The following is a 24,832-nucleotide window of genomic DNA, read 5'->3' on the forward strand; positions in this document are numbered from 1 at the left end:
TTGCTGGCTCTCAACCAGAAGACGTTCTCAGCTCCTAAAGGCCACTTTCATTTCCTGGCTCATGCTCCTGTTCATCTTCAAAGCCAGTAATAGCATGTTGAATCCCTCTTGTGCTTAGAATCTTCCAACTTCCCTTCACGGATTCTCCCTGATGTCTCGTTTTATTTGTACTTGTTAGAGCGCATGTGATTATATTGGATTCACCTGGGTAATCCAGGATGCTAGCACTATTTTAAAGTTGACTAATTGGTATCCATCATTATATTTAGCAAATACATGACGGTAACACCAGGGGCAAAGGTCATGGACCAAGATTCTGCTTACCTTAATATGCAAAGTAATTACCACACACTGCTTGCAACAGAGTAAATGCCGAATATTAGTTGTTTACCGCAGCAAGGAGGACAATACTGCCATGATGTGTGGGTCTGTACATTCTAAATGAATGTAATACTCTGATGGAAATTCCAAGGTGTATTGCTTGGATCATATTTTAGATGTTTTGTCATGAAGTGGTGTGATATCAGAGTATTTCAATGACAATTTCATTCACCTGAAACTGAGGAACAAAAATCAGAGAAGAGCTGTTAATCCTTACACCTTTTCTGAGCTTTATAGGGGCTGGAAGCAAGTGGATTGATGATTAGACAGCTTCTTGCTCACAGTTAAGGGAACCTGTGTTCCTAAAGGGTTCCACATGAATGAATAAATGTGACAGAAGACATTGGTGACATTGGTGACAGCAATTTTAACTGAATACAGCAAAGAAAGATTGGGGATTTCTGGAAGAGCACAGTTGTCTCACTCAAGAGAAAAGAACATTCCAAGGACACTTGTCAAAGAGAGGTGAAAATGGATGCTTTATCCAGAATGAAAAGAAGCAAGGGTAAGAGTAGTGTGTACATGGAATCAAGACTGATTAATTGGGTGTTTAGTAATGTTTGTAATAATAAAAACACAATAGCACTTGGAAGAAAATTAAACAAAAACACACAAAACGAAAAGTCATAATATGGGTGATGCTGTTGACACCCTGTCCACATCACTTCATCACGCCCCATTCCACTAGACCTGGGTTTCCCAACCTTGGCACTGTTGACATACTGTGCAGGATAGATATTTGTTGTGGGGGCACTGTCCTGTAGTATATTGCAAGATGTTTAGCATCATCCCTGGTCTCTACCCACTAGATACTAGTAGCATGGTACCCCTACCCCCAACCACCCTCTACTTAAAGAAACCAGCAAGGTCTCCAGATACTGCTGAAGGTTCCCTGAGAACAAAATTGGTCCTGGTGGAGAACGGCATGCTAGGCCAATGATCCACACACAAATGTGTTTCAGAATCACCTGGAGGGCTTGTTAGAACACAGATTGCTGGGCTTTAGCATTGAAGCCCCTGTTATAAGTCAAAGGTGCTGCTTGAGAATTGCATTTCTATAAATTACCAAGTGATGCTTATGCTGCTGGTGTAGGGACCATACTTCAAGAACCACTGCTGCAGACACCAAAAGCTTCCTGGAGCAAACATCTGTCACTTTCCTTGAGGGTTTTCTCCGGTCACATATTATGACTCCTCCATCAATCAGGAATAAAATGCTAGGGAATAAATCCGTCCAGAGTAATTGCCAGCAATGAGGGAAGGGATTTGGTGGATGATTATCTCATACCCCTCACCTCTCAGGTGAGACAAAAGTGAGGCACATTCTTCATAGCCCCCACAAGGTTCCTGACAAGATCAAGTCCTAGCAATCATCCATTCATTAACTAGCATCTGCTGGCTTCTTTCCTTCTCTGTCTCATTTTCTCTCTTCTCTACTGGTGCTTTTTGGGTCCACCTCCAAAATGAACTACTTGCATTCAAATCGTTATCTCCTGCTGGGAGAAGCCAAATTAAAGCATTTATTATAAATGTAATTTCTAGGTGATATGGTTTGGCTCTGCACCCCCACCCAAATCTCATCATGAATTGTAATCCCACGTGCCCAGGCAAGGACCTGGTGATTGGATCATGGCAATTTTCCCCATGCTGCTCTCAATACAGTGAGAGAGTTCACATGAGAGCTGATGGTTTTTTGTTGTTGTTGTTGTTTGTTTTTTTTGAGACGGAGTCTCGCGCTGTGTCACCCAGGCTGGAGTGCAGTGGCGCGATCTCGGCTCACTGCAAGCTCCGCCTCCCAGGTTCACGCCATTCTCCTGCCTCAGCCTCCGAGTAGCTGGGACTACAGGCGCCCGCCACCACGCCCGGCTAGTTTTTTGTATTTTTAGTAGAGATGGGGTTTCACCATGTTAGCCAGGATGGCCGATCTCCTGACCTCGTGATCCACCCGCCTCGGCCTGCCAAAGTGCTGGGATTACAGGCTTGAGCCACCGCGCCCGGCCGAGAGCTGATGGTTTTAAGTGTGGCACTTCCTCGGTTGTTTTGCTTTCTCTCTCCTACCACCATCTAAAACATGCCTTGCGTCCCCTTGCCTTCTGCCATGATTGTGAGTTCCCTGAGGCCTCCCCAGCCATGAGGAATTGTGAGTCAATTAAACCTCTTTCCTTTATAAATTATTCAGTCTCAAGTAGCCTCTTCATAGCAGTGTGAGATGAACGTATACACTAAGTTTTATTTTTGTATTTTCATTTTTATTTTTGTAGAGATGGGGTCTCGTTATGTTCCCCAGATTGGTCTTAAATTCCTGACCTCAAGTGATCCTACCACTTCAGCCTCCATAGCAGTGATAGGACTATAGGTGTGAGCCACTGTACCTGGCCTAGGTTTTGTTTTATTACTTATTTATTTATTTTGGGATGGAGTCTCACACTGTTGTCCAGGCTGGAGTGCAGTGGCGTGATCTCGACTCACTACAACCTCTGCCTCTCGGGTTCAAGCGATTCTCCTGCCTCAGCTTCACGAGTAGCTGGGATTATAGACTCCCGCCACCATGCCCAGGTAATTTTTTGTATTTTTAGTAGAGATGGGGATTTTCCATGTTGGCCAGGCTGGTCTCAAACTCCTAACCTCGTGATTTGCCTGCATCGGCCTCCCAAAATTCTGGGATTATAGGCGTGAGCCACCGCGCCCGGCCTTTTTAAAATGTTTTAAAGAGCTGTTAATTTTAAACCCTCTAGCTCAGGGTTGTTTTTTTGTTTTGTTTTTTGTTTTTTGTTTTTTTTTTTTTTTTAAACCAGCAAAAAATTTGACTCCTTTGCCATGGAACATTCGCAGTCTGGAGATATTGTTAGTTGTCACAAGTGTGACTGGGAGGTGCTGACGGCATCTAGAAGCTAATGAGGCTACTAAACATCCTACAAACTACAGGACAGCCCCTATGACAAAGGCTTGTCTAGTTCTGAATTTCATTAGTGCTAAAACTGAGAAACTGAGTTCACAGAAAAAAAAAAGAAACTAAAAGTTCGAATGAAGATGAATACTCAGAAGTATGCAAGTGTCCTCTCTGAAATTAGAAGCTTGAGGTTCAAGTTCAGAGACTGATAAATTGTGGCCATACATCTACTTCAAAAATAGTAAGCATATTCACGTCATGATATTTTTTCTTTCTTATCATGTGAACTGGAGTGTTCCTAGATTTATTTCCATAAGATTTTTTTGAATTCCTTAAAAGAAAAAACAAAAGAGGCTTCCAAAAGCAAATACTCAGTTTGCAACAGATCATCAGACTTGTTCTAAAGAAATACCAAGTTAATTTTTGACATAAGATTGAATTGCCATTATATAACTGGAAGTTGTTATATTCAGATAGTTGCTTTTAGATTTTCTCATCTGTTAATATTGCATGATTCAGACAGGTTTCTGGACGCCTAACATAATACGGCATTTTTCTCAGTGTAATGTTTTGAAATGTTGAATGCTGTCAAAAATGTTCAAATATTGATGCAAGAAAATTAACCTTGATAAATGTGAAATAAAAGATAATTGAAGAAAAAAGAATCACCACATAGCATCAAGTGCTTCTTTTAAAAATACAAGTATTTCAGATAAACAAACTAGCTTATGAGTTGCTGGTTTGAAAAAGGAAAGAAAATGTGGGAAGAGTAAGAGAAGAAGCTCAGTTTAAATATTTCTCTATCATAGTAATTTTTCAAAAAAATATAAGTTGGTCACCTTAATTTTTGAACTTCATAGTGGATTGTTGTCGGAAGTTCAGCTTTCACACTGTCTTAATCAAGATTTTAGGTTTGAATGATCTTTAATACCATTTATTTCTCAGAAATCTGATATCAAGTTATTGAAGGTGTAAAATTCAGCTTAGTTTTTCTCCTTTTACATGACAAAGCCTGAAATAAAACTGGTAATTAGCTACAGATGAGTTGATCCTGCAACTATTTTACAAAGAAAACTTCTTATTGACATTGGGTTGCAGAGGGAAATAGATCATTTTATGTCATAATACTCGATTTGGCCAAATTCTTGTCTATAAAATCTAGTTATAAAACAATCACTACTTTTCAAACCATATGTTATTTTTGGAAGATTTTGAAAGATTATTATGAAAGATGATTTTTCTAGAAAGAATATATTAAACTAATGTGTGTGTGTGTGTGTGTGTGTGTGTGTGTGTGTGTGTGTGTGTGTGTGTAAGACAGAATGAGAGAGTAAGAGATTGAAAGCAGGGAGAGAGAGAGATGATGGATAAGAGAGGTGGCTAGGGGTATCTAATTAGAAACAGTTTTAAGGGGGCCGGGTGCAGTGGTTCATGCCTGTAATTCCAGTACTTTGGGAGGCCAAGGCAGACTAATCACCTGAGGTCGGGAGTTTGAGACCAGCCTGACCAACATGGAAAAACTCTGTCTTTACTAAAAATACAAAATTGGTCAGGTGTGGTGGCGCATGCCTTTAATCCCAGCTACTCTGGAGGCTGAGGCAGGAGAATTGCTTGAACCCCTGGGAGGCGGAGGTTGTGGTGAGCCGGGATGGCGCCATTGCACTCTAGCTTGGGCAACAAAAGCAAAACTCCATCTCAAAAACAAACAAACAAACAAACAAAAAAGTTTTAAGGGATATATTTTTATGAGTTAATTTAATTTAGCATGTTAATTTTTTTCTATGGAAGATGTTATCTCTTAGCTATAAAGTGAAGACAGTGTATCCAATATCATCCAGGTGCTATTAAATCACATTGAATAAGGCCCTCATTTACTAATGGAGGAGATTAAATGAAAAGATATTCAGTGTAAATTAAGAGAATAACATTATACGTACCTAGTTTGTTATTTATTTTGCTTATTAGAACAAGTGTTTAATATTTTTAAAGTGTTGCAATTTCCATCTCCATCTAGAAGGGGAATAAAAAACCAGCATTCTCAGAGACCAAGAAAAAAGCAAAAACAAAACAAGGCCCAACCCCTCTACATATTATAATATGGGCATGATGTCTCAATTTTTATGATTCTGAATAAGAGGGTTAAGCATCCTGAGCTATATTGGGCGGGCTTTTCTCCAAGTCCACCCAAAACAGGAAGATGATTGTCATATTCACAGCTTTAAATAAACTGTAATATAAAGTGATTTGCATTGAGAGTGATTATATATCAAACTTAGAGATGCACAGTTCATGAATGGAACACATCATGGGACCCTAATTCCCTTTTGGAGCACAAAATGATAATTAAAAGACAAATCACACTAAAAAGAATTTTGTATTGACATGTCATTAGATAAGGTCAGTTTATAGGCTTTGGCCATCTTAATGCAGTTTATTATCTCTTGAAGGCTACTTTAAAAATCAGGATGGCTGTATCTATCTAGAATAGACAGATCAAAACAAATGGAAACATTTGCCACGTTTGAAAAACCACTCCTGAAATGCATGCTGGGAATTCTAGTTACCTAAAAGGAAGATCAGTTAGAATGCCCAGTTTAAGGGTGAGCTTTGTCTTGCAGTAGCTATGTTACCCAAGGCAAACCAGCCAACTACTCAGAGAAAGAGAATTCCCACGTGGAAAATGCTATGCTAACTACATTTAACATAAGGTTACCCTGTTGAACAAGCGTGATCAGTTTCTCTACTCCTCAATGTAGGAAAACACGTGCAGTGAGGTGAGCTACTTCAGCAAGAATGTACTAAACAGTATTACACTGCTTGCAAGAGTGACTGTACACTCGTAAGCATTCAAAATCTGTCGGGAAATGGAGAAACACTGACTACGTTTAAGAAAATGTTTTGAATGTTTTGAAAAAGGGTATACATGCAAGATGCTGCTGTTGTTTTGAGTATTGTTATTTGTTATATGCTGCCCTTAGTGAATCAGGATTGTATGGTGAGGCAAAGGTCCAGCTGAACACTGCTTGACTTGATTTAGCGAGGACAAATTTAATAAAGTGAAAGTCCAATATGAAGAAGTAGAAACAAGTACATACCCACTCAGAATTCAATCTCCAAATTAGATAGAGTTATTATTGACTTACTCGTTTGTGGAATTATATTTAATGTAGCAGAAGCCATTTCTGAAATATGTCCAGGTTGGTTCAGAATTACTTTGATTTTTTCCTTTGAAGATACAGTAAGACAAAGGTTGATGAATAATGAAGGGACTGGGGGATTACAAGGGCAAGGTAGAAATTCAGGTGATTTTTGAAGTCAATGGAGATGAATGGAAAAACTAGGATACACTTTGAACGGGATTCGTCATAGGTCAGTTTCTTCAATCTCTAATAGCCCACTCGAGCAGTGTTTATATTTGAAGGGAAGCCAGATGCATTCGAGTAAATGTGATTATCCAACAAATTGGCTACAGTGGAACCCAATAAAAATTGTTTTTGTATGTTACCATCATCTATATGAAAAAATAATACAAATAGCCATGGCTCTTCCAGACCTGAGTACTCAGAATTATAAAACATTTTGCTGCTTTACGTTTATGTCTTGTACTTTACATGTTTTAGGCTGCAATAAGAGTAAAATTTTTGATACCTCAAGCCAAATTTCTGATGCTATTGGTTAATGAGTGGGACAAGAATATTGAGATGAAAGCATAACACATTCTTTAAAGCTTCAAAAACATTAGACCTATTTGCAGTGTGAAGGATAAAGCCAGGAACCCTTCTGGCTACTAGATATCATGCAGCTTTATTTTTATTCCAGTCCTTCAGCTATAGGGGAAAAAAGAGAGTGAGGGAAAAACAGGGAAAAGCCAAATAATATGACTGTATTTCATCTTCAATTCTCTGCTTTGGGGGAAGAGAAGAAGAGAGTATTAGTCAGTGTTTAGGCTGTAGTTCTTTCCCCCCCCCCCCGCTTTAAACATATATACAAAAATGATCCCAACACCTTTCTGATTGATAAAGTGAATAAGGTTAGAGTGAAAATTAGGAAGTATTTTTCAATCACACCATTTTCTTTTAAAACAAAGGCAACCATATATGGGACACTGAGGCCTTAGCCTGTGTGATCAGGACATAACCGAGTAGATTAATATTAATTTGGAGAGGAGAATGTTCTTATTCCTTAGAACTGGGTGGATCTTTCCTGCTTCTCTTCCGCAACTGTCACAATAAACCTGAATTTTAAACAATTGTAAACAAAGCATTTGAGCCTATGAAAGAAAAATTATCGAGACAAAACCAAAAGTCACAAGAGTCAAATCTGTTACAGTATAATGCGGATCAAGAAATTGTTTAGATAAACCCCAAAAGATACATAACATTTAATTTGACAGCTTTTCCAGGAAAACAACCTCATTGATTTAGGTTTTAGCATGCTAACCCAATTCTGGAAAATTCAGGCCATAAGTATTTAGTTGAACTGAAAGAAAGGTAACTGCTGTTTTAATTTTAGAGGATATTGCAAAGGTTAGTGGTATGTTTTTATGGGCATAACATGCACAATTACAGCAGGCATGATTGGCCAGAGTGCATTATATTTTACACATAATTAGTCTAGACATGTGTTGAAGCCACTTAGTACAGGAGAGTGTGGCTAGTTTGCTAGTACTTGCTTCAGCTTTGGCATATTCATTTTTAAAAAGTATTTGCCTTTGATTTTTCATAGTAAAGCAGTTTTCGTAATAATATTGGGTAAATAAATAGGTATTTTCCAGAGCTATATGTTATCTTAAGTAATTTATGTCATTATTGATTTTTTTCCAGTAGTAAGAAAGTTAATAGTTGGAATTGTATGTAGTTGCCATAGTAACATGCACAAGTCTATTTTTCTTGAAGTGGAAGCACACAATTAATCTTTTTTAAACCTATTTTACTATGAGAACGTCCACAGAATGCAATAACAGAGATCTGTAGTCCTAATAATTTTTATCATTTTTTTACTGCAACTGTCTAAATAATATTTTCAGATAAAAAAATGTTAATTAGTAGAATTGTTTCAAGCTTGAGAATAAATAAACATATTTTCTGTAAAAAAAAAAAAAGCTTCCAAAATATTCAGGGTCCTTTTGTATTATTTTACATTTTATGGAGTTCATTAACGTTCCACCCAAACAAATTTTAAATATATGAGTCTTTTATTACTTTTACATTATACATTTATTTAAAACGAAAGTAACATTCAACTTAAGGTGGCAAGTGTAACATGGCTCCAGAATGTATTAACATATTTTATTTTCATATCATGTATTATTCGGCTTAAATTTGCATGTGCATATGTCTCTATTTCTGTGTTCTTGTGTAGTTTTCTCTCACAAAAACTACTCCCAGTATTCATCAATTAATGCTAAATGAGGTTTTTAATGTTTTCGATAAGCTGATGTTAATCTATATTTCTAAAACAGGGTCACAAAATTAAATAGCTATATAAGTCAGCCAGGCAATGAAAATCAGTGAAATGGTCCAGGTGGAAGACAATGAGGAATGTGGTCTGGAAATCAGATGCCCAGAAGAAAAGTGGCAGCTCCACCTTGAACTCCCGTGAGTACTGATGTATGCAATGTGCATCCAAACTTTTCCTGATTTTTAAGAGAAATCAGAATTTTGAATGTTAATATAAAATCTGTTTGTATATAAATCTAGGAAACCAAAGCAATTGAATTTTTGAAGAATACACCAGGAAGGGTCAGAATCATCCGCAGTTTTCATCTGGATCACCAGCTGTCATTCTGCATATCTTACTTACCTCAAGGGGCAACTTCAGTCTTGGAAACAGAAAATCCTAAGATGTTGGTGCCACTTGATCCAACTGGAAAATACTGGCATTTACAACTCTTGTTTTACAGATGCAGAAAGCAATATTTAACTGATTGGCTGCCACTCACATCATGAATCAGAAGCAACCTTAAAAGAAAGGATCCCTTCTTGATATTTTAAGGTGAAATATGATCTTGGATCTAATGACTGAAATTGTATGTTGAGATGAACGAGGGCCGCAGGGGTTGGGAAATCACTGAGGAATAATGAAATACTTTGGACTTGAGCTATGTTGGTAGCTGATTGAATTATGCAAGGGAACTGTGGTGGCAGAGGCTGTGTAGAGAGACAGGACAGAGAATGTCCAATAACACCATTGTTACCTTAGATTCTATGTTATTCATTGGAATCATCATGGCTTTATTAAGTAAGTCACTTCAGAAAGAAGCAGTTTTGAAATGAGAAGTCTTGGAAATGCCAGGCTAGAGCTTTGTGGTGGCCACTGGGTACAGGGGACAGGAAGGAAGGAAAAGTGAACGGAGTGAAGGGAACACCACATGTGGCACAGTTCCAGCAGTCCCTATGCTGGGCCTGGGTAGAGGTGGCATCTGCCACTACTACATCCTGTTTTGCTCTTCCATCTCCTCTGATTTTTATAAAACCAGCCAGATACATCACTTCATACCAGAGTTATGAAAAAAGATCTGTGGAATCCCAACCTTTGAAGCTCTACCCTCCCTTCACTCTAAAGGTCAGTCAAGGGAGTACATGGAGATATCTGACAAAATATTAACAGAATGTGAATTGTTTTTAGAGTGGGATTAATTAAGCCATATGATTGAGCTTCACCAAATTTCTTAAGGTCAGGAGTGAGGGCTTTGTTAAAGAAAATATTTTAAAGTAGCCTCAGTAGGATATTAGAAAATGTGATAAATTTGGGGGTTTGTGGTCATAACTTTGCCTTGAAGCTCTGCCATTTTTTAACAACTGGGTGACAGAGAAAGTCATATAGCTTCCTGTGCTCTTTTATGATAATTATATATCTTCAGATGCATAGGTCATGAGTTTTTTGTGATTGTTTCTGAAACATCTTTTTTCTTTTATGAAAATAAAACTATGCCTACTATTAAGAAAAGATAACATCATTATCTAATCTGAACTATTATATTAGAATGACTACTACAAAGAACAATGCCATGTTTCAGATATTTAAAAAATTTTTATAGTAAAATATAAAAATCTGGCAGATAAATGAACTCACAACAAAATAAATCTACAATAAATAAATCATACAATACTATGCCAAACCATGAATTACTGAAGTGATTTAACGAAACAAAGCAACTTCTAAAATAGTTAATATTCTTTAACAATTTTACACCATATATCCATGAAATGTAAACTGTACTTCTTACAAAAAGCATGACTTGAAAAAATTCTAAATTTGAAATAAGTTTAGATGTACAAAAGGAAAACAAAGACGTTGCAAACGTAATATGTAGATTTTCCATATACACTTTACTTCTCCAAATGTCTTACATAGACACAGTACTATTTAATAAAATCAGATAATTATGATGGTTCCAATACTATTAACTGATTTCCACATTATATTCAAAATTTTCCAGTTGTCCCACTAATATCCTCTTTCTAGTCCAGTATCCCATTAAGGATCTTATATTGCTGTAAGTTTCATGTCTCCTTAGGCACCTCCAATGAAAATAATTTCTTAATCTTTCTTTGTCTTTGTGTCACTTTATCTTTCAACAGTGCTGGACAATTATTTTTTAGAATTTTTTTCTATTTGGCCTTGTTTGAGAATTGTGATGATTTGATTGAGGTATTGCTAGAAGTGATTGTTGTGTCCTTTCTGGTACATCATATTAAGAGGTACATGAAGTCAACATGCCTCATTTCTGTTTACTTTAACTTTGATCTCTTGGTTAAGGTAACTTTTATTTTTAACCATCTAAGTAAATGAAAATTATCAACATTTCGATTTTCTTTAAACAAAAAATAGCAGTGCATATATCTCTTAATTAGATGCCATCTGAAATTGAGCTGAACATGAATTATAATAATTCACTCTCCCTAAATAGTGGATTCTAATAAAGTATCATTATACATTTTGGTATGCTTATTAAAAGCTAATAGTATAAAATAAAAACATTAATTCTTCCTATACTTTTTTGTTGTCATTATTATTTATATGGAAATGAAAAATAATCTTAGCTACATTATGGAGAAATCTAAATTTAATTTATAAAGTTTAATATGGCTTTAGTAAAAGAATATTGTGACATATGAGAAGTATTTGCATAGAAATGTTCTTTGTTAATTCTGCTTATTAAGATGGTTTCAGAGCTGTGATATCCATTTCACTATTAAAATGTGACTTACGACTAGTAATATCTTAGGTGTTCCGTAACAAATCTATAAAGGTTAAGTGGCATTTTCTTCTATCTTCTTTGATCCTAGTAGCATCTCTGATGATTTTCCCCAAATCATAAAGCAGGCTTTCAGACATTTTCAGGACATTGATACAACGCCCCCTGAAGGTGTTTCCTATGGTTTTAATTTGCAGCTACTTCATAGACTCGTGAGGGCTATGTTCCATTTCCCCAGGGAGAGTATCTCCTTATCTTGCAGTTGGAGAGATGGAGCTTATTATATTTAGAGATAAAGACAGTAAAACAGAAGTTTGTCTTTAAAAGAAAGCATTAATAGCCCATTTTAATGCTTGGTCTTTCAAGGCAAGATAAGAAACTAAATAAAACATTTTGTTATAACCACTGAATTTCCACATTGGCCAAGTCCTTTCTGTATCTTTCATAATAATTAATTAGAAAGAATGAAGTTATGATGCAGAAGCCAATCTGATTAAAGTGAATTGAGGTTGTATTTTTTTTTTTTACACAGCTCTCAAACAGCTAACCAGTAATAGTCTAGCATGTCTCCTCAGTCTGAGACTCCTCAAAAGCCAGTGCTTATTTAATGACATTTGTTAAGCACTGAGTAGACTGAACATACATGCATAGCCGCAGGGGTTTGGAAATAAAATAAGACAGCTGTTTGTAGCAGTTTACAAAGCACTTTTATATACCCTTATCATCGGGATCATCACATTATTCTTTGCAACAGCAATCAAGGGGAGATTTTATTACTGCTATATTACAGAGAAGGAACCTGAATGTCTGAGTGAGAAAATCATTGGCTAAAAATTACAAAATTATTTAGGAGATATCATTGACACTTAAACCCAAATCGTCTAACAGGAAAAACTGCTGTATTTCCATTATACTACCCTGCCTCTTTTACAGAAGTCATGTTCAGGTTACAAAGTAGGGCTCTGAAGACTGTTGACTTTTAGACATCTTCAAATGGGATTGACGTATGGAAATGGATTAGATTGGAAATGGATGTGTCTTTAGGTGACTCTCACATTTATATCTCCCACTGAGATCTCTCTTCTGAGCTACAAAACTGCATACCCAATTGCCTACTTGATATCTTCCTATGTATGTCTCAAAGACATCCCAAAATTAACATATCCCAAACTATCAACCCCCTTCCAAACCCCACCGAATCTGAGTGCATGCCCTCTCAGTGAATATAACATCACATACATTGCTATAAACTCTAGAAACAAGGAGGAAACATTGACATGTCCCTCTCCCTCCTTCTCTTCTTCCCCCACCACAGCCAACATATCATGAAAATCCTGACAATTTTCACTCCTGATTTTTTTCAAGTCTGTACTCTTTCCACATCTCCATTTTGATCATCCTAAACCAGATGATCATCATCACGGCCTGGACTCCTGCCATAGCTTCATGTTTGGAACTCCCACACCCATTCTGGCCTTCCTCCAAAACGTTTTCCACTCTCTGGATGTAAGGCTTTTTTTTTTTTAATGCAAATTTGATCATACTTAAAACACTCCATTGGCTTTTCATTACTCTTTGGATATATCCAAGATCAAATCCTTAACATGGCTTATAAAACCTTGAATTGTTTGGCAGCTGCCTAATTTTCCAACATCACTTCATATCAATCCAAAACAAACTCACACTTCCCAGGCTACCTCCCACAATGGTAACTGCCCATTACCCTCCCTGACTTTCTTCTTTACCTTGAGCAGGTTAGTTTCCACTGCACCTCAGGATTTTAGCAAACCCTGCACTTCTGCTTGGCGTGTTCTCCTTTGCCACTAACTTGTACCTGTTTAATTTCTATTATTTTTTCTTGGATCCCAGTATAACTGTCCCTTCTTCAAGGGAGTCTTCCTGGCCTTGCAGATGTGGTCATATCCTCCCTCTAATAGGTCTATGGACCTGTACCTTGTGCCTTGTACCCACTACTCACACTTATAATTATCAATCACTTCCACGAATCATTTAATGCCTATCTACACCTCTCAAGTGTGATTTCCATGAAAGCTGAAATGTTGTTTCTCTTGTTTGGCTCACCTTTGCACCTCCTTTCCATCTACTATCACCCCTAACCAAGCACCTATCACATTTGATGAAAAGATGAGTATATGAATACCATTTTCCCTGGGCCCTTTTCATTTAGCTGAGGAAATCCATGTTCCGATGCATGAAGGGAGGACTCCTGTTGTTGGGCCAGGTTCAGTAAAATATTTGTCCCAAGTTGTGAATATAAAACATTAGAGAGAGAGAGTGAAGTGTAATCCTGTAGGAAGCAAAAGTCAAAAGTCAGAAGACTAGTAAGCAGATATTAACAAATGAGGGCAAGATGAGGTTATAAAATGGACTGAGATTCAAACCCAGGAAGTCTGGTGATGAGATTAAAAATCTCATTATCATTAGGCCTGGTCAACCCCCTTTGTTCCTTTTTGAGGCTTTTTGGTAACAGCTCCATAGTTTTTGCTTTGGAGAACTACTCCTTCCATATTTCAGACTGTCTTGGAAGGGTAATAGACCAGAAACAGCCAGACTCTCCCTAGTTTAAGGCCAAACTGTCTCTCTTGAATTTTTAATCCTGAGTGACATGACCCATGTACAAAAAATATTTGGAATTAATTCATTCCTTGCATTATGTCTTGAAGTCATAGAACATTAATTTTGCTTACCTAAATACTAGAGTGCCTTGGTTTTTGTTCTTTCTGAGACAGGTTATTTAGGTTTCCCTTGATTCCCATATTCTTCCAATAAATGCTTTTATCTATTTATCTATTTTATTTATCTTCTCTCTATCATCTATCTATCTATCTAGCTATAATTTATCTATTATCTATCAATCAACTATCTAGGCTTGAGATAGTTAACACTAGTTTCTGTTGCTTATAGTAATATGCACATTAAAGTCACTGTAGGATTTAGTCTGTGAATGAATTGCAGAAAATTGATGCACATTTTTGATTAACATCCCAATTTAAAATAACTGAAAAAGATAAGCTGGGATGAAAAATATAAATGAAATATTAAAAATTATCACAATTTGAGGGATAAAATACATGCAAAATATGCCTTCTGTTAGAGACAATTTTCTTTCATTAAAAAAACTGTAACAAATTAAATTTAAATTTTTCTGGCAAGTACACACATTTTATTTTTATATATATTTTAAATGAAATTATAATGAACGATATATTCAAGCAGATTGACAAAACCGCCTTGACAACTCAAAGGAATACAAGTTTAAAGGCAAAAATCAGACCCATTATGATGTTCAGTGGCACAGAAAGAGAAGAAGTTCTGGCGGGGGGTCCCCTCAAGCTGAGACAGTGCCCCCTGACCATGTGGAAAATTGAATTCCTTTTTGTTTTAAATTCTCTTTTCAATTTATGGATGAAACTTCCAAATAATTCTATTTACTTATCCATCACTTTTGAGCTTGGAAAAAAAGCCATCGGTGTACTCACTTATTTTATCTTAGTCTCTGCTCTAGATGTCATTCTCATTTCGGGAACTTCCGTGTAGAAGTGAGAGTCTGGAGAACAAAGTGATGCCCTAATGTTAGCTGATGATCCATATTAATAGGCATTTGAAAAGAATAGCACAACAGAAATTGCCGTTTAAATGGATGGTGCCCTGTCTTAAAGACAAAGTCCTCCAGTGACTTCTAGATGAATTCAATATACCTTAAATACCGTGCATTAGAAAAAGTTTATTGTTGATTTTACGGAATGAATACTCTCAGAATTTCTCCCCCTTGAAAATTTTCTACAATAAAAATTCTGATTGTTAGTTATTTGCTTAAAATTGGTTAAAGAGTGACACTGTTTGCATGATTGTTTATTCTTTCTTCCACAATTTTGAAAGTCATTTATTCATTAATTCTGCAAGCAGTATTTGGAAACCCACACTATATCTGGCATTGTACTAGACACTGTAGTTATGAAGATTACTCACATAAAGTCTATGTCATCAAGTAAGTCAAAGTTTAATTTGGTAGAAATAAATATACATGATGTATTCAATACGATGCATTTGGCAACTAGAAACAGAAAATTGGATTCCACTTCATGCATAGTAAAAGAAAATTCAACAGATCAAAAGTGAGAGAAATGCATCAGATTGCTTTTTATCTTTTCTTTCTGTCATAGTGAATGTGCTGTCTTTTTTTCACAGACTTGTGCATTCCATAGCCTCAAGATGCCTGCAGCAGCTCCATGTGTACCATCCTCACACAATAGTCTTCAAAAGCCAGAAAAGAGAGGGAGAGTCATGGGTCATCACTTTCGCAAGTTTTTAAATTTAATTAATTTAAGGTAAGAAAAATTGCTCAGACATCTTATGACAGGCCTACTTCATTTTTCTTTGGTCAGAATTGTGCCCAATGACCATTTCTAAACCAATTATTAACAAGGACAGTGGAGATACTGACTTGTTTTTCAACAATCAAAATTTACCCTCTGGTGTTGGAAAGGGACCCAGCGTCAATTGAAGTGCATGACTACATGATTCTTGAACAAATATGAATAAAGAAGAAAGTACGGATTGGGTTCGTGTAGCCAACTGGAAGTCTACTACATGTAGAAAATTGTAATTCAAGATGAGTAATGCTATAAAAGATATACGTACAAGATTTATAAAGTTTCATAAGATAATCTGAGAATGAAAAATCTTTTTTGTATTTCTAAGTTGATTAGTTATGACTATCAGTGCAAGAAGAATTCACAGAAGGATGAAAAAAAAATCTAAAATCCTGGCCAATTCTTGTCAAAGCATAATTTCTTTGTTAACAAAAACCTCTTTTCCGGTAGAATGAAAAAACATTAGGGAAAGAGAAAAGAGGAAACAGGGTTTTTTGCTCTGTTCTATCTCTGAGTCCATATCAGTGGTTAATGTCATGTAACAATCTCTAAAATCTGGTTAAAATTTCTCATGAGTGTATTATGAAACTTAAGTGAGATAAACGTATAAATGCAAGTTGTGAATTTTAAGTTCCCATACAAATATAATATGTATTCATGCATGTATATATCACACCTCTCTCTCTGCCCATCTTTTTCTCTGATCAACATATTCAGTCAATGCCACATCTATTTTTACAATATCCTCTTGTTAACTAATGTTATGTACTAAATTCACAGTGCTACCTACAGCCAATTCCATCATAATTTTCAGAACATCAAAACTATCAAGAGGACACAAAATCAAAGTGACTTTTCAGTCAGATAGGGCTACAGCATCTAAATTGTATATTAGCAGCTCCATGTTCCACAGACAGGTATGTGAATCTCTGGTGCATTATGGTACTTTAGAAAGAAAATAAGAAGACACTTTTCAGGTAATTATGCACTTGTCTTTGCCTTCCCAGTGCAATCTTAAAGTGTGGGAATTTTTTTTCTAGCAGGCACTAACGTTCCTGTTCATATAATAAATGCTAGTCAAGGAAATTCTTGTGGAGAGACATGAGGCCATATGTTATTTTCAATCATCCAAGTCCTCAAAATACCTTTTTTTACCTATCTTCTTTCCCTAAGGAGCCAAAGTTGCCTATTGAGATAGTCTTATTCCCCCAATGTAATCTCATAAGAGTTGTTAAAGAGACCAAGAATTTACACATGTAAACTGGCTGCCTGCAATAACCGTACAAAGACAACCTCACAAAATCATCCACATCTTGTTAACTTTCAAATCATGTTCTTATTAGGAAAGTTTTCTTTTTTAAAATCTTAGGCACAGTAGGCTTTTCTTGAGGATGTTTAGAACTGATACAGAAAAAAAAGAGGAAGTTGAATGTGAAGGATATACAATTTTCATGCCCATGTATTATCCTAGATACTAGATTAGTCTTTCAAAAGGTGCCTAATCTTATTGAATGAAATCCAGATATCTTCAGTTGTATTTTAGCACTTGAAGATTACTGGGAAATGAGTCCCCCTTAGTCATCCCAGGTAGCTAGGAACTTGGAAGTGGGAAATAAATTTTTCTTTAAGAAAGCAATCAGGGAATAGATATATAAATACCTGCTAAAGCAGGATTGGATGCATTAACACATTCAAAGACTGTATGAATTAAAGGATTTTCTGATGATGGGATGCTCATTCTTAGAAGTTCATGAAATTGAGACCACAGAGACAAAGACTGGCAATCTTCATCCCAAAAATTGGACTAGTAGAACTCTGGCAGGAAGATTAACCACCAGATCACCAGATGGATGTGATAGATTATCAGATTTTGTTGCCATCTTACGTTCAAATCATTCAATTTTACTGCTGTGATTTTTTTTTTTTAACAGAGTTTTGCTTTTTTGACCCAGGTTGGAATGCAATGGTGCAATCTCGGCTCACTGCAACCTCCGCCTTCCGGGTTCAAGCGAGTCTCCTACCTCAGCCTCCCAAGGATCTGGGACTACAGGCATGCGCCACCATGCCCAGCAAACTTTTTGTATTTTTAGTAGAGATGGAGTTTCACCATATTGGTCAGCTGGGTCTTGAACTCCAGACCTCAGGTAATCCACCCACCTCATAGTTATGGACCATTATTGAACTTCTGACTTTATGAATCAATCAGCAACTCAATCCCAAGGCAATGACCCAAGATACAATCTTACTTTCTACAGTGGCAACTTTACCAAAGCAAATACTAACTTGGGAGGACTTGACTGTACGGTGTGTCTTTTCTAGGCATCAACCCATTAAACCATTAGACATTTCCTTTCATACAGGCTTTGAATTTCTATAGGATATTATGCATTGTCTTCTGAAATTGAAACCTTCCTTAAAGCCACTTTCATTTTGTATACCTGCAATCCTGCTCTGTGATTTTATGTTACTTTTTTAGACCTAGAATGCCAATTTTTCCACCTGTTTTTTCTCCCTACAAAAAAATCTTATCTTCTGTCAATCCTAGTTGCACACCAGAATGAAATCTGGACAATTACAGTATCAACTGCAATCAATACAACTTTCATTCTTTTATTTATTTTGGACTCCATAATATGTAAGTTTCTAGCAAAACTGTGTTTGTAACTGATTTTTATTCCTGATTGTCTCAATGACCCTAAAGGAGCCCCACTTAGGACTCAAGTTATTAGGGCACATATCTTTCTTACTCGATTACAGTCTACTGAAAGTTCTTACATAGCACTATATGAGTAAAGGTATAGATATTATCAACGTCTTTCACCAAGTGCTTAAAAAGTTAGGTGTCTTTCAGTTTTCAGCAACATACTCAAATAGGCGTAAGTCAAGAAGGAATTTAGGGGTTCATGTTTTAAAAAAATTAAGGTGTATTGGCTTCAGGTTCAGGTGTATGCAGATACTTAAGTGATATTGTTAAAAATCTTTCCGATTCCTTCTCTGCACCTGGCTTTCCGTTTTTTTCCTCTCTACTCACAGGCAGTCTAGTTCCACTGGTAATCCCCAGTATCTCCTGGCATGTATCTTCTTAGCTTTAATACCAGAAAATCTCATCTTTCTAGAGAGCTTCAACAAAAGTACACCATTAAGACTCATTGGCTATGAATGGCCAGGTCAGATTCACAAGTGAATCTATATCCTGGAGCTTGGTATAGATTCAGGCCCAGAATAATCATAAGGTGAGAAAGTGGAGGATGGGTGGATTCTCAAGAGAATGGAGATTCTGTTACAAAACAGGATGAATAGATGCTAGGAAGTTGATAGGCAGATTTACACCAGCATACTGGACACCATTTCTTTATCGTTGTCAATTATCCCAGCCACTCTTGTGGTGACCAGTTCCTTACAAACTTCAATCAGCTTTTTGAAAGTGCAACTAAGAGAGTCTCAACTCAGATCCATATCCCACACTCTTAGCTCCTGCCCTGGGGCTTCTCTGACTCTGTGGTACCAGGTACCCACAGGAAGCTATCCAGCACTCAAACATGTACAAACTGGAGAAAGGAAGTAGTTAACCCCTTTGGGTTACACTTGATTAACAGGGGACATGAGCTAGTGGATTAAATACCTCTGCCTTTTGTCCACAAGGGACCTGCTGGATTGAGTATTAGCCACCCCTAGTATTGAATTATTGTATTGATCTTCCTTCCTGTCTCTCTTTCCTGGTACCTGAATCATTCTCTCCATATTATATTTGCATGCAAGTGGACTCTACCTTAGTATCTTCCTGGAGAAACCCAAGCTATGATAACAGGTGCCAGAATTGGACCAAGAAAGTAGACCTTCCAGATGGATTTTGCAGCTGGATCATCCATGGGCATATGATGAGTGTGGTAGGAATTAGTGAAGGAATTACTGTGGCCTGTGCTAGGACACTTGTTAGTAAGACTGTCCTGAGTGGATTGGGAAGAGGTGCACGTGAAAGAATCAGCAATGAGTTCTGAAATAGTCATGATGCTTAAATAGTGTGGAAGCAATCACGGTTGTAAGAATTGAGTAAGCAGTTTTGGAAATCTTGAAAACACAAATGATAGCCTAAGACAATAGTTAAGTTCAATAAATGTCTCTGTCCAATACTAGAAGAAAATAGCCACTCGTGTATATATAACATTGGTTTTCCCTTTTGTTTTGCTTGCTTGTTTTTATTGTAAAATATTTCATATACATAGAAAATGACCTAAAACCTATGTATACAGGTGTGAAAATAGCTAAATAGTGCATGACTATAGCACCAGTTACTAAGTAAAGAAACAAAAGATTATGAGCTCCTTAGAAGCCCTTGTACCATGTATATCATGTGGTACTTACATCTTATCTCCTGCTAATAGCCCACTTCCCCAACTCTAAGTAAACCTGCCCTGCCTTTTATGGAAATTATGTTCTTACTTTTATTTTTAATTTTATTAGTCATTATGCTTCCCTAAGCAAATAAACTTTAATTATGTTTGTTCTTGAACTCCATTCTTTTTAGCAACATAATGTTCCAGAGATTTATCCAGTGCTTGTTGATATTCTTCAGCAGACATATATGAGTTGTCAATATCTGGCATGTTTTCTGTTTGTTCCAAGCCAATGTCATACCAATGATTAAATATTTGTAATATAGACTCCTGGACTCATCCATATAGTTTTGTGTAGCTGTAGCTCATCTCTTTTTATTGTTATTTAGTGTTCCATTCTACTAGCACAGCAGAAATTATGTTTTCTGTATTGTGATGGACATTTTGGCTATTCTTGTTTGGAGGCATCATGCACAATGTTGCTACCGACTTCCTTGTACTTGCATTGTGGTACAAATGTACAGGAATTTCTCTAGTGTATATATCTAGTGCTGTCTTATGGTTTACATACCTTCAACTTTAATGGATCATGTTAAATCATTTTCAAAATGTAGTTTGCATCCCCACCAATAATATATGAGGGTTCTCAGTTTGATGTGCCCACAAACATATGACATTTTCAGACAGCGTAATTTTTGTTGATCCAGTGGGTGTATATTGATGATCACACTGTAATTTTCATATTTATCTTCCAAGCTGCCAGTGAGGTGAGCAGCTTTTAGTTTGTTTATTGGTCATTTGGCTTTCTTTTTTCATGAAGGACCCATTTAATTATGCTCTACATTTAAAAAATTAGGCAGTCTGTAACTTTCCTATTTACTTGAAGGACTTCCTCATTATGAGTTACAAATACATTCTCCCACTCTGTGGCATGTCCTTTTACTCATGACTTTGGTTAAATTTTGCTGAAATACTTAATGCCAGAACTAGCATCAATGACTGTATGTATTAACTTTTTCCTCACTTACAATGCAGAGACATTATTCTTATTTTGAAAGAGTTGCACACCTAAGGGTCAGCTTACCTGCAGGATGAATAATGAGTCCTTAACTTAATAGTCTTCATAAACACTGAATCATGGGATTAATGAAGAAAATAGATTGAAACCTTCTCTTGTCCATATTCCATGATTTAATTTCACATTGCTTCTCTGGAAAGGAATAAATACGCAATTGCTTATGAAATGCTGTGCATGTGTGTGGGTTTCATGTTACTGGTTTACCTTTGTAAGACAGAAATAATCTCTTGAGCCTAAAAACATATATGTGTCATTATTTGGTCTATTTTTCTGTTTCCTAAAGGGAAATAACTGGGTCCTTTGGAGCTGAAAATGAAAAACTGAGTAGCTGGTGGAAGAAGCGAGAACTCACAGGCTATGGAACTCACAGGCCATGTTTCTGGATGCATCACAACATTTGCAAGACGGAAGTTTTGGTGTCTCTGTTGGTATATTATCACTCCTTTACTCCATTTCTCTGTAGCTACTCAAGCGAGTGACAAGTAAGTATGTCGAGACCAAATGTGACATATAAATTACAATTTCCCCTGCCCCTCTAAAAGTTTATTCAGCATCAACCTTTGCACCAACACACTGAGGCATAATAGCTGATAATTTATGAGTGTAATTTGAAGGAAGCAATTCTGCTTTGTGATTATGGTAGTAAATAAAAGATTCAAATCCTCATTGACCCACCATGAAATTCAGCTTTACCTTTTTTTTTTTAACCTTGATATTGTTTATGGAAGAAAGGCCGCAGGTCCAAGAAAGGTGACAGATATGAAGAAATGCAGTGATTGCAAAGGCCAAAGACAATGGCAACAGAAATAAAGTAAATTATGGGAAGGAAATAAATGTAAGTTCAAATTTTAGAATGCTTTTATTTATTTCACTTGTGAGGGAAAGGGCTTTGGAAAATGAAGGTATGTCATATAGTTTGGCAATATAACGGACAGGAGAAATGATAGGCTGATGAGAGCCTAGAGGAAAGACTTGGACGGAAATTACTTTATGATTTCATGATTAAGATACTTTGAAGAAGCATTCACTTTCTTGATAGACGAGATATACTGGTGTGAGCCAAGGGATTCACTAGAGGCTCTCACTCTCAGTAAAATATCTGCCCTGCAGACTGAGATGGCAGCCACAATTGGGCAGCAGTTAATTATACTTTTCCTTGGGAATTTAAAAATAGATATCTTTCCAATTATTCTTTTAGGCTAGAACTCAAGCAGGAATGATAAAACCTTTGTGGTTATGAAAGGGTGCACAAATTGCCAACTGGATCCCTTCAAAGTTTCCTCTAGCCAGAGGTCTGGATCAAGTTCAGATCAATTTAGAGATCAAGTGAGATGACTGTGATTTTTTATCCACAGATAATAGCATGATCTGAAGTGGAAACTAGGGGTACATGCAACCTAACAAGTGTGTTAGGCTCAGAAGCTGAATAATTTGTGACTTTGGTGAAAACAGTCAGAATTCCACTTTAGTAGCACTACATTTTATTTCTACATAAGAATTCAGCATAAGTGGTAATAATAATGATTTTGTTACTAATATTTGGTTTAACTTAGTTGCTCTATGGTAAAGCAATACCCTGCATGAAGGTTTGTTCACTATATATTTGTTTTGGCAAGTATTACATATAATAATTTGCATCTATCCAGAATTATTTTTATTTTATCACGAGCTTTAACATATTAGCTCACTTTTGTTTTCAGTTGCAAGATTTAATAGAGTGAAAACAGAGCTCCCATACAAAGGAAGGGGACCCAAAGAGGGTAGCCGTTGATGGCTCCAATGCCTGGGTTTCTATTCCAATCATTGTCCTTCCTGCTCTGCTGTCAGGCGATAGATGATTAGCTATTTCTTTACCTCCTGGTTTTGCCTAATTAGCATTTCAGTGAGCTCTCTTTACTACTTGATTGGTCAGAGTGAGCTAAGTTGCAAGCCCCGTGTTTAAAGGTGGATGGGGTCACCTTCCCAGCTAGGCTTAGGGATTTTTAGTCGGCCTAGGAAATCCAGCTAGTCCTGTCTCTCAGTACACTCTCTCAACAGGAAAACCCAAGTGCTGTTGGGGAGGTTGGCTGACAACTGCACTAACTGCTTCCTGCTGAATTGGGGTGTAGTAGGGGTTGTGCATTTCAGATTTCCTCGGGAGGGGTGCCTCTGATGTCATTATCATCGGAGCATGGGCTAGCAGGCTGGTCCAGGGGTCTGCGGTAAGTCTTAGTCATGTACTGCAACTGGGGCTCCATTTGAAGAACCCTTTGCAGTTTTACAGCTTTGATTCTGGAAGAGACAAACTTAACAAGGAGATTAAAGATACAGGGATTGAAATGCATGGCCTACAGTGCAGGGGATTATTTCTTTGGCACACTTCACAGGCCCTGACTATCTGCTTGATAGTTTTGAAAAGGCCTGGTCCAGTAAATAATAATTTGTCCATCCGATGGGTGCTATCAATGCCTACGTGAAAGGTTTGGTGAAGGGTTTTAAGTAGTTTCCATTGGTTAGCTGCAGGCAAAAGTATTTTTCCTTCTTTGGTAGCTAGCCATCCTGAGGGGAGGAAACTATGTCCTCGTGAGTTTCCCCATTCTATTTCTTCTGCTGAGTATTGGGACTTGGTTTCCCGGTGGGGATTACCCCATACTAGGATCCTTCTATAAGCATTTCTAATGGAAGGTCCTGCCTTGTGGCTCTTTTTGCTTTACTATCCGCTTGGTGGTTCTCTTTTATTTCCTTTTTCTTTCCTTTCTGATGACCCCAGCAGTGTAAGACTGCCACCTCTTTAGGTTACTGTACCTCAATAATAATCTCCTAATGGCTTCCTGATGTTTGATAGGTGTTCCTTCGGAAGTTAGGGATTCCCTTTCTCTCCATATTGCTGCATGGGCATGGAGGACTAGGTAAGCATACTTAGAGTCTGAATATATATTTACCCTTTTTCCTTCTCCTAATTCTAGTGCCCGAGTGAGGGCTATTAGTTCTGCCAGCTGAGCACTAGTTCCTGGAGTGAGGGGACTACTTTCAAGTATTCCATTGTAATTGACCACTGCATACCCTGCTTTTCGAAGTCCTTTTTCTACAAAGGAACTTCCATCAGTATATAAGTTGAGGTCAGGAACAGGCAAGGGAACCTCTAGAAGGTCCCCTCAAGTGGCATAGATTTGAGCAATTACTTGTTGACGTTATGTTCTATCTTTTCTTCATTGTCTGGAAGGAATGTGGCTGGGTTAAGAGTTGCACAAATGCACAGTCGCAGCACTGGCACTTCAAATAATAAAGCCTGATATTTAACTAAATGGTTGTCTGACAGCCACAAGTCTCCTTTAGCAGTGAGTATGCAGTTCACATCATGAGATGTCCACACAGTAAGATCTCTTCCCTATATTATTTTAACTGCTTCCGATACTAAGACTGCTACTGCCGCCACTACTCGTAAACAATGAGGCCAACCCTTTACCACTACATGAATTTCCTTACTCAGGTTTGCCACAGGTTGCAAGCTCATGCCTTGGACCTGTGTAAGGACTCCTAGAGCTATTCCTGTTTTTTCTGTGACATATAAAGAAA

General features: G+C 37.1%; 2 long non-coding RNA genes across 6 annotated transcripts in view; one reads left to right on the top strand and one right to left on the bottom strand.

Moving 5' to 3' along the window:
- Positions 1 to 833: 833 nt before the first annotated feature.
- On the bottom strand, positions 834 to 9,424 carry LOC105479601 (uncharacterized). Of its 2 annotated transcripts, XR_985988.2 has the most exons (5): positions 9,074 to 9,424; positions 6,415 to 6,496; positions 5,209 to 5,281; positions 4,111 to 4,283; positions 834 to 1,877 (listed from the first exon to the last, which is right to left on the bottom strand). It is a non-coding gene; the product is annotated as an uncharacterized lncRNA (long non-coding RNA). The 2 variants fall into 2 exon arrangements; XR_003017581.2 differs by lacking the exon at positions 6,415 to 6,496.
- A 111-nt stretch (positions 9,425 to 9,535) lies between these two features.
- LOC105479602 (uncharacterized) overlaps positions 9,536 to 24,832 on the top strand; it is a 104,252-nt gene continuing 88,955 nt past the window's right edge. For all 4 annotated transcript variants that reach the window (XR_011619414.1, XR_011619413.1, XR_985989.2 and 1 more), the window contains exons 1-3: positions 9,536 to 9,835; positions 15,681 to 15,820; positions 21,561 to 21,759. This is a non-coding gene — a long non-coding RNA (uncharacterized lncRNA). The remainder of the gene's footprint in view (positions 9,836 to 15,680; positions 15,821 to 21,560; positions 21,760 to 24,832) is intronic.

Source organism: Macaca nemestrina, chromosome 2 (genome assembly GCF_043159975.1).
Source record: "Macaca nemestrina isolate mMacNem1 chromosome 2, mMacNem.hap1, whole genome shotgun sequence".
Lineage (NCBI taxonomy): Eukaryota > Metazoa > Chordata > Mammalia > Primates > Cercopithecidae > Macaca > Macaca nemestrina.